Consider the following 16,188-nt stretch of genomic DNA (forward strand, 5'->3'; position numbering starts at 1 on the left):
GTTAAAGCTATGATTTTTGTAAGGCCCAAGGAGAGATTCAGCCCTGATAAGTGGTCACTATGGCTCACTAGAATGGAGGCAGCTTGTCCAGGAAGGTTGGATAACTCATTGCAGGCACAGAGAACCACTGACAGAAAGGAAAGGTAGCCCTGTGCTCATGACCTAACTCATGTTTTGGAAAGAGTCCAAAGTAAAACTCAAGAAAAAGAAGCAAAGGGAAATATTGCCACAATTTGCCTTTTCAACCTTATCTACCACTGCTTATTTGTGCTCTTAGAGTGAGGTTGGAAAATAGTGAGTTAAGAGTTAATGGGCAGATTTAGCACTTCTTGAGTTTACATTTGTTCTCTGGCATCATCCTATCTTTTATGTCTCTCTGTGGTCACAATATCCTATCATGTATGTCAAGTTTCATGTGTGTATCTGCATCTGGAGTTTCAAGGTAGTGGCCCAGGAGTCAAAATGCCCACTCCCTTTAAGCTCTAGAATGAATTACTTTGGATGCTTGATTACCCTAGAGCAGGGAGACTTATATGGGAATTAGTTTCCATCAGCAGACGATTGGCTTATTCTACAAGTCTTATAATTTTATCTTGCTTGGGAAGAATAGGATTTAGGGGGAATCTGAGTCATTCCAATAGAACAGATAATCATGCCCGTTTTATAATTGTGAGAGTAGGCTCGTTGCTTTAATTAGCTATCTCAGCTGCCAGGAGCACTGTTTATAAAGAAGTTTGAAGACTACCTGAGGCAGCTTAACCCTCTGAACACAGAAGAATGGTTTTGAGGCACTACAGAATTAGTGGCTTATTTCCCAGTCTTATTTCTATGTATCACACATATCCTATTGTAATGTGTGAATGTAGCGTGAATGAAGTATAGCACTCCTGAGAAGAGAGGGGATGAAAGACTCACCAGCACACAGGTTCGGAGGTACAGCAGTCAGGGATGACAAAGAAAGTTTGGCGAAGTGTAAAAAATCAAATCTGCAAATACAGCAAAGAGTCAACAGAGGTTTTGAGCAAAATAAATATAATTTATGTCCTCAAATTAGTCTTTTCAGAGTAAATAAAATAGGATGATGCATGGCTTCACTCCCAAATTGAAACAATTATGCATTAACCCATCTTTTTGACCTTCCTTTTAGGCAGAGAACTAATGGGTACAAAGACATGAGTAGTCGATTAGAAAGATTTTTATTGCATCTTTGAGTGGTTCTATTACAAACTATTTAGTTTTCTCACTGTTACCTGGAGTACATAAAAGTCTCATTCATTCCTTATGAAAAATATTTCACACAATCTACGGACAGTGGTGATTCGGGTCCATTACATCTTGCTATGGACACCTATCTGCTCTTGTTTGGGAATCCTCCTACAAAACATAAAATGATTCATGTGCCAAAACTTGAACTGCAGCAGCAGGAAAGTACAGGTTCACATCTTGCAGGTTAGTATCCTTTGTACCTCTTCTCTTTTACAGGTTTGAGTTTTTTCCCCTGGAATAGCACTATAAAAAAGACCCCACCCTTTGTTATCTCTACTTTTTTTCAGTCTATCTAGCCTCATTATTTCTAAGTGCTTATGGACTAAGGTGGTGATAGTTGATTTGGTTTTTATTATATTTGCTTTTTTTCTGTTGCACATCCTATGCCTACTTTAACAGAAATAGGATGCCAAGGAACAGAATGATCAAAACAAGGAACAGAATGATCAAAACAGAAACAAAAAGGAGGAAAATATTGAATGCAACAAAATTTTACTTTTAATCAGCTTTGTTCAAATTTCAGCTTGCCCAACAGTTTTTAATATGCAAAAGAACTGTCCTTCATCCTGATTTAATGAAAATGGCCATTTTGCTGAGGGTGTGCTATGTATCATCCAGTCAAGATGTGAATATGCTCAACTGAGTTGTTTGGGTTTTTTTTGGTTTTGGTTTTTTTTTTTTTTTTTTGAGCGCAGTATGCCCTCTGGTTTGTTTCTGGTTTGTTTTCACTTTTTAAAAAAAAAATATAGCAGCTAAATCTGGTGGTTTTGCCAATTCAAACATTTTTCATTCTATCTCAAAGCCAAGTCATTTGTTTCAGCTCAAAGTTACTTCTCTTAAGGCATTTGTCTGAAGTTACTTCTTTTTCTCTCTCTACCCTGTCCCCACATCTATTCCTTCCATATATCATACAAACTAGTCTGCTTTGAACCTCCCCTTTTGTCAGCCACAACGCTGTGGAGGGCGGTGATTTGTAGGCTGGGAGCAGTGAAGACAATGTATGCCTGGGTCAGTAGTAATTAAGGAATGTCAGTGGTCGAGAGGGAGAAAATTCGGCTCAAGCCAAACTGAAGCATTTAGATATTTTACTGCTGCATCCTTTTAGGCCACTCTCAGCTTATAAATATTAATTTAAAGACTACCAACAAGGACAGTAAACGGATTTAGGCATAAAACTTCCTGTCAGTGGTGATTTGTGCCCAATAAAAGGAGAGCTGGATAGAGAAAGCCTGCTTCACTAAGTTTATGATAGACAGTGAAAGGCTGCCATCAAAATAAAAAGGCTTTCACTCTGTCTTGTGTTGTATTGGCATCTCCTTCCCTGACAAGTATCGTGCTGGGGCTGCATTGCTCCTTTCACATCCAGCTCACTGAGGGAAAAGGTCTGGGGCAGTGGGCTCTGCACAGTCAGCAGGATGGAAAGACAACTTTTACAGCTGTGGTGCCTTGTAGCGAACACTGAGATGGAAAAAGCTCACAAAAGGCCATTCCTTTCCTACTAATGCCCAACCAGAAAGTAGGAAAGAAGTCAGCAGGCACTGTCAGAATATGCCTTTAAAATGTGACTATATTCATTAGAATAATATATTAATTATCTCCCCCTGACCTCATTTCTGCACAGGAAACATTCACTTTAAACTACAGTCTGGTTTATTTTTTGATAGAAAACAGCATAAATTTTATCCCTTTTCTTTGTTTCTCTGAACAGCCTAATTTCTTTTTCTTTGAGTGGCAAGGCATGCAGTTGCTGAGTAGCATGACCATGAGAAGCTGACTATCAGCTAAATATCAACTAAACATAACTCCTTAATTAATCTTAACAGTTTATCCATACTTAGGTAAGTGAGCCTGGGTAGAACAGTTCATGTTTCCACATGTTTAGGTCTCTGTAATGCCCACCTGGCTCGTGCTCTCTTTCCAGTTGGATCCACAAGCCAACAAGCACCTTGAGTCTGACCTGTGTCCAGTGTTGGGCTAATTTATTTATCTCCACTTTCCACTTGCTGCTTGTACTGCAGGGGATGTTGTTACATAGTTCCACAGCCTTTCAACTTTGTCTTGCTCAGCTGAGGCTTGCAACTTTAATATTTTAGGGAGGCAAATAAAAAGGTATCAACTCAGTAATCTCTATAAACATCCAGCGGTCTCAGTAGGTTATGGTGATTGTGTCCCTGCCTGGAGACTGTCCAAAGTCATGCACAGGATGGCTGGCCTCATTTTGGAGAAATGGTTTGTCTGCGTGGAGAAGCTGGTCTCTGTGGCTTTTCAGTTCATTGTGAAGGCTTGGCCCATGGAGGATCACTGGGGAAAAAAGGTTGCTTGGGAAAACCTTCTGAGTGGAGGGTAGTGGAAGGAGGAAAAAGGAACATGCATGTGGGAAATACCCTTGCGAAAAAAGCTGGGAGACAGAGCTACACTTTGTCGATGGAATTAACATGAACCAGAGGCTCTTAGAGAAGATCATTCTGAAAAGAAATGAAAAATACATAAAACTTCGTTTAATTTATGGAATTTATAGGCTGCTGACCAGTAAGTATAAAGTTCTGTTCCCATGGTCCTCACTATCACTCATGTATTACTTGTCAGTAAATGTGGTGCACTCAGAACATAACAGCTACCGCAATATTTCTGTTCCCACTGCAGCTTTACTACACCCATGAAACTCTGTAATCTTTAAATTCCCTCACTGTTAACATCTGCTGAAACATTATTGGTCCCAGCATAGCCAAGCTGCTCTGAAATTACTTTTAGCAGAGTAGTTAATGCTATGAGTATAATTCTAGAAGCAACCATGTTTTAAAAAGGCTTTACAACTGGTGTGACGTCTCTGCTTCCCTTTGCTTTCACTCCTTCCTCACTTCCCTGCTTTTTGCCATTATCTCATCTGCAGGCCAGAATCCATGTTTAAAAAACATTTTCAATTTTCTTTTGAATAACATTGTCATTTTGTTTCCCAGGCTTTGACTGCCAAAGCAAACTTCTGAAAACACCTTTGTCTCACCTAGTTACAACATCAAATTTTTAGAGCCCAAGGGGCTGATGGAGGAAATTTCTAAAGCTTTAATATAAAGAACATATTTTATTACTCATAGAGACTGCTTTCTGTTACCCAATATACAAGCAAAATAAACTGGTTGTCATTAGTAATGATGATTGCTCAAAATATTAAATTGCAGCTAGTAAAGAGCTCAAGAGTTCAGCTTTGCTTTTATAAGAAAATGTCAGACAGAGGACATTTAACTAAATCAGGCAGTGTTGTAAACATATAATTATTCTTAAAAAAATGCAAACACCCTAGAGTATTTGAAATTATGCTATGCATTTTTTTAGTACTATGTAATGTAATACATTAAAAAAAGCTATGTATGGCTATATAATGCCTTATATAAAGCTTTTTTTCACAGATACTTGGGGAAATAACCACATTTCTTAAAAAAAATAATTTTCATTAGTTTTTCTAAAAAAATTAAGCCCAAAACTTTTATTTTTAATGCAGTAAATCAAAACCCCTGCCTATTCAGCAGTTCCTCCTTCAGCTAGAAATCCTGATAGCTCTCTTTCAAAAAGCAGCCTTGAAACACATACAAAGCTGAGAGATTACTGCTAAATGTTTATGTTGCTGTTAGATTTTGTATGTTGTGTATTTAGGATATTACTCTAAAAACTATGTTAATTAAAAAACCTCCAGATTTTCTGTTCAGAAAATAACGAACTGTCCAATTTGAGATTTCAAAGAATAATTATTGTATTTCCCAGCATTGCACAAGGATAGATGGATTGCTAAATCAGTTAAATTTAACTGGTTCCTGATTCATGAACAGTAGTAAATGACATCTGTGCCAGATGGCAGTCAGCATTTGTGCATTGATACTCTGATTTTCCCTTCTCACGACCCATCTCGTCTCCATAAGTATTTGCTGCTTAAGTGGCAGTGTCCATCATGAGATCATTTAATGCAGGTTAAAGCCATGCCAGTGAAGGAATTTCCCAGGAACACTTACAGGATTTTAATGCTACCACAGCAACTGGAGTGCTACATTCAAGATAATTCATTAAATACTCTGCTATCTAGTTTTATACGTCTGCCCCACATCTGTCTTATAGTGATGCATTTTTTAAGATGATTTTTGTTTTGTCTTGTTTAAAAAGTGATAACGTGTTTTCAGCAAATGACTAAATTAATGATTTCCTCATTAAGTCATTGCTACGAAAGCATATATATCACAGGATGATACTATTTCAAGTAATGTGGGATGATTTCTTTTGAAACTTTGCATCAGAGTGATGTTCAGGGCATTTCTGTTTGAGGTGTGGATCCCTTCCTTTCAGCCTGTCATGTCCATGTCTGAAGTAGCTGCTACTACTGCTTGCCAGGAGGGACTCCAAACCATATCAGTGACATCGTTCTCCCAGTAAGAGGCAATCACAGAGCCTTTGAGAGAAAAAGTGAGTAGCTGTTCTATGCATCATTACCATCATACATCAATCTCTGAGCATGTCATGGGGCATTATTTTAGAAAAAAATTAATGTGGCTTTTTGTAATCAGAACTTGAGTGCACTTTCCCCCCTGTCTTCTCCTACCATGACAGAAACTGACACAAAAGTGGGTAGGAAAAACCATTTCAATGAAACCGTTTGGAAATTCCTACCCCCTCATCTGGAAATCTAAAAAAGCTGCAGAATTTCTGAGAAGCACCTATGCTGGCTAATTGACTTCTAGCATTCTTGTTTTGATTAAAACAGGACTTGGGACAAATGTGCTTTGTCTGGAAAGTTGCTTTTGGAAAATTAAAACTCAATGCTAGCTCAGGGTAGGAATCTGAATTCTTTTTCAGAACTGCCTTTATATATTAAAAAACCCAACATTATTTTGAACAGTACCACGTTTTAGATATTACACCTTTTGTAAAAAAGACATTAGTTGAATATTCGCCTCGGTCTCAATACTGTGGTGCAACTATTGTGGGACCATTTTGGAGGAAGCCATGTGGCTTGTGGGTGAAATGCCATCTGAAGTGGTAGCACAGCATCTATAAGGGCAGTGGTATCTTCTGTGTCATACTGTACAAAAGGCTTCTCTTTCCTGACATGCCAAGAAAGCCCTACAAAAGTAATCCTCAAACAATTCTAGAGATAATTGGCACTTGCTGAGGGGTGTGATACCTGCATCATTTATCATAACACTAAACCCAGTATTTAGCTGTACAGAGCACTTTCACGACTCTTTATTTTTTTCAAAATGCTGAACAAATATTTGTTTATTCCATTACTTGCTGATTATAGCAATTATGACCTGACTTTATGATGGCCAATAAATGCACAATATTTTCCTCATTTATTTTATGTGTAACTCCAAATATCTTAAAAGCTGACACTTGCACGAGCTGCCTTTCAGGAAGGGAACAGCAGTCTCCAAAAAGTCATATATTGGAAGAAGCATTACTGTGCTAGTTATGGTAAAACCACATTGTACATACTTTTCAGGCTGTAAGGAGTAAATTAAGGTTGTATAAGCTATAAATCACTGATGGATCCTGGAGTCTTGACTATAAATAGTAATGGACCTCTTTTAAGTAATGCATGAGATTAAAATAATAATAGAATATGAAATTATGCAATAAATACACAACTCAATGTATAACTATATAAGACATAAAAGACATAAGAATATAAAATAAAAGGTAAAAATCCAGGCCCTTGTGGGCAGAGGAGGAAAGCAGGCAGTAATGGATCCATGCTTCTGCATGTCTGCCCCAAGCTTGAAAAGTCTCAGCCTGTTCCCTTTTACACTCTCCTTTTCCCTATCCTGCTCTTCGTTTAGATTCCTTTTCTCAGTCCCATTCTCCTCACATAATCAGGTTCAGCATTACATCCTAGTCCTTCTTTCACACTCATGAAGAGACCTAAAGCAAATGTATCATAAATTTAGAGACAGCTCTTTGATTACTGATTAAATCTACTGGATTTCTCACTCTAGGCTCTCACTTTCTGGACAACATTTTGGGAGTATATGACCTAAATTATTGAGGAAGATGAGGTGTTTAACTGCTGAATTAGATTAAATTCTGACAGCCACAGCCTTCAAAGTTAAAAACTGCAGTGCCTAACTAGGACTGTCTCTAGTTCCTGGTCCAAACCGTATTTCTTGCTCTATTTGGATAAAATAATTTAAAGGCATTTGGAGATGATATGTATTCAACCTCAAAGAAAACATGCAATATGGTTCATTTCAGCACTTGTGTAGTTTTGAGGGATTCCTTTACAACTGGAAAATTTATTTACAAGGAAGGCTACAACCTGCTCTTGGAAAGCAATAGTCAACAACAACACTGCCATGACTATTGAGTACCACAACAAGACACTGACCCTATCAGCCCTGGTAAGACCTAAATCATCATCACTGGGATGTGAATATACAGGGTATGGTCACGGGCAGGGATATCAATAGTAGCTTCCTTTCTTTGTATTTGCAGACACATGAACTTGGCAGTGCTTCCAGTCAAATCCCCCTAATCCCCAAAACCCAAACACAAGTGCCCTCTCATCCCTTCTTCCTCCAAAAAAAGCTTCTTAAAAAGCCTTTCTGTCTCCAAAGTTAAAATCAGTGTAGTGGATGAAATCAGGAAGAACAGAGGAAAAGATCTCAAATCATACTGGTTGTCATAGTGCCCTAAATTATCAAATGAGTCACATTGAGCAGATCCTCCTGCTCTGAGGCTGACAGAGTCCACAGCTCTCCTAGAAAAACAGCAGGAGAAGAAGAGTCCCAGATAAATCCACTGTCCTACCAGTCATGTATCCTTCCAGACCTTCCACCTGTGCACCAGAACTTATGGCTGACCACCTGATGCTCTGAGCTGGTGCTGCTGCGCCTAAACTTGGCATTATTCTGGTGCTCCTCCTGCAGCACTGCAAATGAGAAGTGCAGCTGAAGCAGTGCTTGTATTTACAAATTGCAGCTCACCGTACCATCTACACCTCAGAGGAGGAGTAATATGTAATAACAGCGTAATGCTCTTATTATGATAATGATGATTAATACACAGCCCTGAGCGATGCTAGTCTAAATGCTGAGCTCCACTGCCATGTTTTCTATCAGAAAACTAACTCAGAAAGAGGAAAATAATTTCCTTTAATGGTTTTTAGAAAGAAACAGAGAAAAATAAAGCTTTGATACCTAATTACAATCTCATTTGAACAATGTGTGGCAGTGTTCCATTTCAAAATGACTGCTGCCTTCAGCTGCGTGTAATGGCACAGAGAAATCAATGGATAAATGAATGAAATCAAAAACAAAATACATTTTTTAAATTAACCTGAGACAGCATTTTATTTTGGGGCAGATAGCAAATTTTTTGAAGTGTGGTCTGTGGCCTTCTTGCAAAGTACTATTATTAAAGACATCTCTCGTCAGGCTCAAGCACTTCCAAGCTCTTTATCCTGCTCCTGACTTTTAAATGAGAGGCTGACATAGAAGGATAAGTTTTCTTTCACAGCTTGCTCTATGTGCTCACACAGGGTTTAGTATGAAATCATGGATGATTGTTTGCTGTACTAGCATGACAAAATCTTCTGTATTATTGGTCTACAACTGCAATAAAATTACAATACTGAATGATAACATTATTTTAAAGAGTTAATTAAATTAAGGGTTAGCTGTGACACTGATGTAGTCAGTTTCCAAGTTTTACTGAGAGTATAGAGAGTAGGACCACATGTGATAGCCCCAGTTTTTCCTTCCCAGTTCTAGCCTTCTAGCATAGAACTTGGCAAACTGCTTGGATTTCTAGTTTTGCTTCTTCAACAAAAGTCCTAAGCTGCTTAAATGTCTTACTCACCTAGAAACCTAGAAATGTCTTTTGAAATTAGAAACCAAACTAAGTAGTATGGGGGTGTGATTTACATTTATGGCACTTTAAGACTCCTTTACCCTTCCTGAGCAGCGGAAAGGTAGGTCAGAAAAAAAGAGAATCAGGCCTTAGGACTATGCTATTTATAAAACAACATAAAATCAAAAGATAATGTATTAAATGGTAGCAAAAAAAGAGCTATTCAAATCCATGTCCTCCCATATTATTATGTCACAAAATCTTTTTTTTTTCTGAATAGATTTTACAGTATAGTAAAAAAGGTATTTTTGAAAAGAATTGTTTTATATAAAAGTTGAATTAAAATTTGTAGAGCCATGCTGTAATAGCATTAAGACACTCCTGGGCATGTTTTAATGGTCCATTAATAGTCCCCTCTGGTGACTGAATGCATGAGGCTGCACATCCACAGTATGTATTAGTGGACCTCTGAAACACATCCTGTCACCTGTTAATACCATATTATAATGGTGCACTACCTGGGAAGCCTCAGAAATAACTTCCAAAAACTGAGGAGAATGTTTTTGAGCTTTGTAAAATATTATGTTTAATTGCCTGTCTGTGCTTATTGTATTGTTCAAATATTCAATAAATAACACAATGGTATTAGAGCAAATAAACTCAATAAAACCCATAGAAAATGATCTGGTTTTAAATATTAAATTGCACTCTGAACAACATGAGTAACCTCTCGAGTACCTGCAGAATGATGAACCCTTGCCTTAAAGAGATAATTGGTAAATGGAATGTAGCTTGAGAAAGGTTATGAAGGAAGAAGCTCAGTAAGAGATGCCTACACATTTCTGTTCTACTATTTCCCTCCTCCATTTTTATCTTTCACTGTAATCTGTGCTTATTTTATCTACTGCAACTCTTCTTTATTCTTTCATAATAAGGACTTTGAAATACAAGACATTGTGAATCTTGATTACCTAGAGCAGAATGCTATAGATCCTCATTAGAAAGAACTTCAGGTATTTTTAACTCAGAAGGGCCTTTCAAGAAGTCTCATGCAGAGATAAGCCTCTTGAGAAAAATACTTGAGAATAAACTAAAATGCACTCCCACTCTGCAAAGCATTACAGTTTCTCCATGTGCTTAAGTTCCACTGAGCTCCAGCAGAAGTTACATGTTCCTAAATATAAGCACACATGTGGGCTTCTTGCTGGAAGGAAATGCACCGATGCTGCAAAACCTGTAAAGTCTTTAAAGCTGCCTTCTACATGATGTCAAGGAATGCTACACATTAAAGAGCTGGGGAAAACAAGTTGTTGACAAGTAAGAAAGGATGATATTTCTAAAATACACTTTGCTTACCTTAAAAGAAGCAAAAAATAGGAATATTCCATATGCTGGAAGTTGTTTCTTCACTTGGCATCTCATCTAAAAATATAATTGAGGAGAAAGTGAACTTACTTACTGCACAGATTATGTTCGTCCTCTCCTGCATTTTGTGACTAGGTTATTTTATTTCTCTGAGAGGCCTCTCAGACAACTGGAACAAACAAATTGCTTATTAAGAATAAGTAAAATGCATCTTGTAAGATGCATAAGTAACTCCTTGCTAGGAAGATTTCTTTCTTAGTCCTTTAATGGCTGATCATACAATTGCAGCATCACGTTCATCCGAAGGTGGCTGGATCCTGAAACATTTTGAGTCAAACTTCTACATTAAAAAAGTCTCTTCCCAGTGCTACCTGTAATATAACTATGTCTGTTGGGCTTTTGGATGCTCTGGGACAGATGATTTTCCAAACACAATTTGCTGCAAAAAAGGCCTTTCATGTAGACTCCAAATGTTAACAAAAAACAGATAGACAAAATTTTCAGGATCCATATTCTGGCATTTATCACATAATTAATTAGACATACAGAAGTCCAGACAGAGTCTGAATTTTTCAACCACTCTGATATGTCACAATCTGGACTGCATTTCTCCTCTTGCCATGTCTGGAAGATGCAGGTCTATGTTCAGAAGGACCATGGCAAAAAACATCTACGTCTCCTGTCAGTGGTTTAATGAAAGGCTCCAACTCTTGAGCAAATTCCTCAGCCCCACAGAATGGCCCCCAGCTGCTTGTTGTGATCCCAGTTTGCAAGAGGGTGTACACCTGAACATCCTCTGCTTGAAGTGCAGAAGTGCTGGCAGCTCTTCTGATCTCCTGGATGGGTGGGTGCACACAAGGTGTGATGTAACCCATTCAGGATGGAAAACTTATATTGCTCCTTGACTACAAAATCTTCAGAATTCCCAGGCAGATCACTGATTTCTGCACCAGAGGCCGTCACTCACCTGCTTTCTTCTGAAAAACCTCTGCCTTTCATCTTTGACCTCTTTTATTTTTTTTTAAATTTTAAAATTTCTTTTACTTTTACAGTTTTCTCTCCATGATTTTTTTTCTCTGTCTACTTGTGGTTTTTCTCTTTGGAAGCCCTTTCCTAAGGGCTAATGCTAGCCCTTTGGCTAATTAGCTGGCCAAACTTACTAATGCTGGCCCCTTATCAAAAATAGCAGATGTCAGGGTCTTCTGATTTGGTTACCCATTAAAAGAAAAGAACAGTGATAGTGAGCCTGGTCATATGATACACTCTCTTACTGTAAATGCCATGCAGACATTAAGGAAACTTTACTGATTCATTAAAGTCTAAGCTAAGAATAAAAAATAAATGTGAAGTTAGAATATTTGTTGCAGGGTAATGAAAAGGTGATAGAGAAAACACCAAAACAGCACCAACCAGAAGATTCAAAGGAATATACTTAATTCTAGGGATATCCCAAGACCAATAGGAAGAAATACAGATAAGAAAATAAAAGTTGCCAAGAAAAACTTCCTGACATTGAAATGCATAAAGCTTTCAGCTCATCTCAGGGGAACAGGGAGGCCCATCACTTGAAATGTTTAACACCACACTGGAGGAATCACTAGAAAAATATACTACAGGGAAAAACTTGTTATTGGCAGAAAGATGGACTGAATGCTCTAAAAGGGATTTTCTATCTCTAATGTTTACTTTTTATGATAGTCATTTATGTTTTTCCTTCATTACATGTAGAGAAAAATCTATACAAGTTATTGGCTCTGGCACAGCATACTTAATTTCTGTAGAGCCACATATCTGGGGCACTCAAGCAAGCTCGACACTACTTCTTGCCTCTCCTTGTGCATTTTTCCACATGCACTGTGAGATTCTTTTTTAGTAAAAATGGTAAAATCTTCACAGCATATTTCCAACACCAATGCAAAACCCATCTAAGCACACCAAGTTTGGATTTAGTTCAAACTAAAGGTGGGCTAAAGTGAAGGAGAAAATCATATCATAGGGAGAAGTAAACCAGGAGAAATATAAATGAAACATTGATAACATGAGGAAGAGAAGGAGGAAGACATGATAGGGGAAAGATTTGGAAAAGTGGGAGCTGCACATATACATGACAGAAGATGGCTTGCAGGTTTTTGGAAATCACCTAGAGCTATGAGGGCTGGGAGAAGTTGCTGGGAAGTGTTGGGTAAGACGATTCTCTTCTTCAGCAATTCCAGTTCTTAAAGGACATAATTTCACATGTCCCTAGGTGATGATCTGCAGGGTGCAAACACCATTATTATTAGTACAGAGGAATCAAAGAAGGAAAAGTAAGGGTAAAACTACATCTGGTGATGGCTTCTGTTTGCCCTAGCACGGTGTAGATGGTCAGAGTTAAAATTATGGGTGTTAATCAAATGAAAACAAACAAAAATAAATCCTTCTATTTTTGAATGCAAAACCCAGGTTCTGTCATTAAACACAAATCCTTTTCCTCAGAGCAGCAAAGCTAAAACACCAACTTCAAACTTTAAACAGCAGAACAACACTGAGTATGCCAAAGGTTATTTCTCCCCATCCCTCCCTGTCCTCTCACAACCCTCATTGAAGAGTACCAGGAGCCTGGGCTGGCTTTAGTGCAGCAGTGCTACCTGAGGGATGCCAGGAGGACAGAGGTGATTCCTCGTTGCCCTGATGGAGACCCTGCGACACCCAGCCAAAAGGCATCTATTTTCCTCTGGAAAGAAGTGGGACAAGGAATGGTTTCCAAAGACACAAGCCTCTTGCTTCTGCCAAGCAGCTGAATGTCCCTGCCTGACTGCTGAGCAAAAGGTGTGATTAATGAAAAGATGTCAGAATGATAATCCCTACTATCAGGAAATAGTGAACAGGATTTTTGTTTTCCTTCACAAATTAGGGGGTGGTGGGAAGAGTGAGAACAAAATAAGAAAGCAAAAAGGGAATCAAGGAGAAGGGAGAGGTTTAGAAGAGAGAAAACAGTAATATTATATGCATATATACACATACATGTAAAATACTGCTTCCCCTCTGCCCACCTCTTTTAATGTTTCTCTGGTGGAGTAATAAGATACCTTCGGCGTTATAAATAGCAGCACAGATGTTGACAGAAAAATGCTCCCTTAATTACCATACAAACTGCTTTACTTGAGTGAACCGTTTAAAGCGGCCTCCAAAGGAAGTTCACTCAAGCAATTCCACAGATTACAGCTAATGAACAATATTTCCTCACTCCTATTTAGTGCTCATTAAAATGTAAAAGCCTTTCAATTTCAACAGGCACACAATAAATAATTCCTCTCTCCCTCTGCCTGGGAGCAGCCAGGATGGGAGAGGGGCGGGAGGAGACCGGCAGAGGGAGGCGGGGGGCTGCAGGAGGCAAATAAGTGGATTGGAGAAGAGTGGCCAATTCATTAAAATCCCTGGAATCAGCGCTGACTGCTGCTTTTTGGGAAAGGCCATGTGTGTGTTTGGAGCTCAGCAGGCAGGTTGGGAGCTGAGCAGGCATTTCCCACACATCCTGGACAACAACACACCACTGCTCCCAGGAGGCTGCCACCACTGCCAGGGCAAGTGGGGGCACAAATTGCCCCTGTACTCTCATAAAAACAACATGGACAACTGGGAGGGGACAAAAGATGAAAATGCTGTTATGAAAAATGATAGTCCAGCTCTGGTTGATGCTTGTTTAGACCCAGTTTAAAATTTCTCTCTGGCTCAACCTTGCAACCCATCACAGACTATTCCTTTTGTGCTTTGTTTGAAGCCTACCAAAGCTGAATTGGATATATGCAATATTGGAAATTGGCTTCATTCTTTAGTTCCTGAGATGAAGCTGAACTTCAGGGTACTGGCAGGTTGGAGGGAAGAGGGGTCTGTGTGCATTGGGGCACTGTGAGATAAGGAGCCCATGGGAGACATTATAGCACCTTCCAGTATCTAAAGAGGCTACAAGAAAAGTGGAGAGCGACTTTTTGCAAAGTGATAGGACAAGGGGGAATGGCTTTAAAGTGAAGAATGGTAGGTTCAGATGAGATATTAGGAAGAAATTCTTTACTATGGGGGAGGTGAGGCCCTGTAACAGATTTCCCAAAGAAACTGTAGATGTCCCATCTCTGGACATGTTCAAGGCCAGGCTGGATGGGGCTCTGAGCAACCTGGTCTGGTGGAAGGTATCCCAGTCCATACCAAAGGGAGCTGGAACAAGATGGTCTTTAAGGTCCCCTCCAGTTCAAACCATTCTATGACTCCATGATTCTATGGTTATCTATTCCCTTACCAACAACCTACTTAGGATTTTAGTAACCTACAAAATAAAAAATTTTAGAAGCCAGTTAAACCATGAACCAAAGCCTTAACAAGAAAAAAACCACCAAGAACCAAGTCCACTTATCTGAAATTATTATTTTAAGTAGAATTGCAGTTAAGTGGATGAATGGGAAATGCAGAGGTACCAACTGAATTGAAGTTAGTGTGGTCACAGACAGATGGCACACAGAAACATTCTCCATTAGTTTACATAAGAATTTTTGCAGCAGAAGATATGAACCAAAACGTTAGCAAGCCACTGCGATGCTGTGCAGATACTAGTTGGAAAACTGCAGGAAAGAAAGCCTATTTCACCCTCTTTTAAGATGAATGGGTAAACCAACACCCTAATGCAATACAACACTGACGTTAAGCTGGGATGTGCAGCAGTACTCAGCTGAAAGGATACAGAAACAGAGGTTAACAGGCTGCAATTATAGGTGAAAACATGTCAGAAACATGATTCCGGCTTCTTTCATCTGCCAAAAACCCCACAGCACCTGTCCCACTATTTTGGTTTCTTAATTTACTTTTAACTTTTTTTTTTTGTGCCTTCACACTTCTAGGTGTCTGAGGGGCTTCACAATCCCTTCCTGCAGCCCAGCTTCTTTCTACCCCTATTGCTGGTGCTGTGCTCCCTTCTGTCCCTGTGAGCCAAGCCACTCCTCCACAGGGAAGTGAATTAGCAGCAGAGATAGCTGTTCCATCAAAGGCCATGTATTCCTGGGGGGGTTGTGTATCTCAACCTTGGCAGGCACTGCCAGAACAAAATCCCTGATATTAGCCTCCCTGAATAGAGGCTACAATCTGAGTAGGATGAAAACCATCAGAGCTTTCTCCTGTCTTTAATTTCTAGGCTTAAAAAATTGACAAGTGTATTTCCTGTGGTGATGCTAGTATACCCTATACCTGAGCCATAAATAAGACTGTGGTGGTATTCAATCACCAGAAAAGAAAAAAGAAAGCAGAGAACTAAATCTTATATTGACCTAAGCCTCAGACTTCGATAAACTTGTCAGCAATATCACTTTGTGGTGACTTTATCTTTGTTAAACTTGTGCATGGGGAAGACGCATTCTCACAGCTTGCAGGAGCCACTGTGACCCCACTTGCTGCATTGCCAGTGTGCCACCCTCGTGCAGTAAAATTGAACCTTGGCTCAAGGATGCAGTGCCATTTCTACATTAGGATAATTACTACAACAATTTATTTTCTCTGAGAAAAATATTTGCAAATAGTAATTGCAGGAGGAGTGCAGAAGAACTTGAAACCAGATCCCCATCCTGCCCATGTCCTTTCAGCAGAGGTGATGCCCATTCTTACTGTGGTCCCAATGACCAAAATGTGTCTGGGTTTGTGCAGTCATGAATGGTGCAACTTATTATCTCACCCTGGCATGCTTCTTGTAAGCAGGTAGCTCTGCTA

The 16,188-nt window shown here is 39.1% G+C and overlaps 1 long non-coding RNA gene across 1 annotated transcript; it reads right to left on the minus strand.

Annotated features, from left to right (window-relative positions):
* Window positions 1–915: 915 nt before the first annotated feature.
* LOC119699845 lies at window positions 916–10,522 on the minus strand. Its single transcript, XR_005256565.1, has 3 exons — window positions 10,453–10,522; window positions 3,166–3,731; window positions 916–986 (listed from the first exon to the last, which is right to left on the minus strand). It is a non-coding gene; the product is annotated as an uncharacterized LOC119699845 (long non-coding RNA).
* Window positions 10,523–16,188: the final 5,666 nt, after the last annotated feature.

Source organism: Motacilla alba, chromosome 3, assembly GCF_015832195.1.
Source record: "Motacilla alba alba isolate MOTALB_02 chromosome 3, Motacilla_alba_V1.0_pri, whole genome shotgun sequence".
In the NCBI taxonomy this organism is placed as follows: domain Eukaryota; kingdom Metazoa; phylum Chordata; class Aves; order Passeriformes; family Motacillidae; genus Motacilla; species Motacilla alba.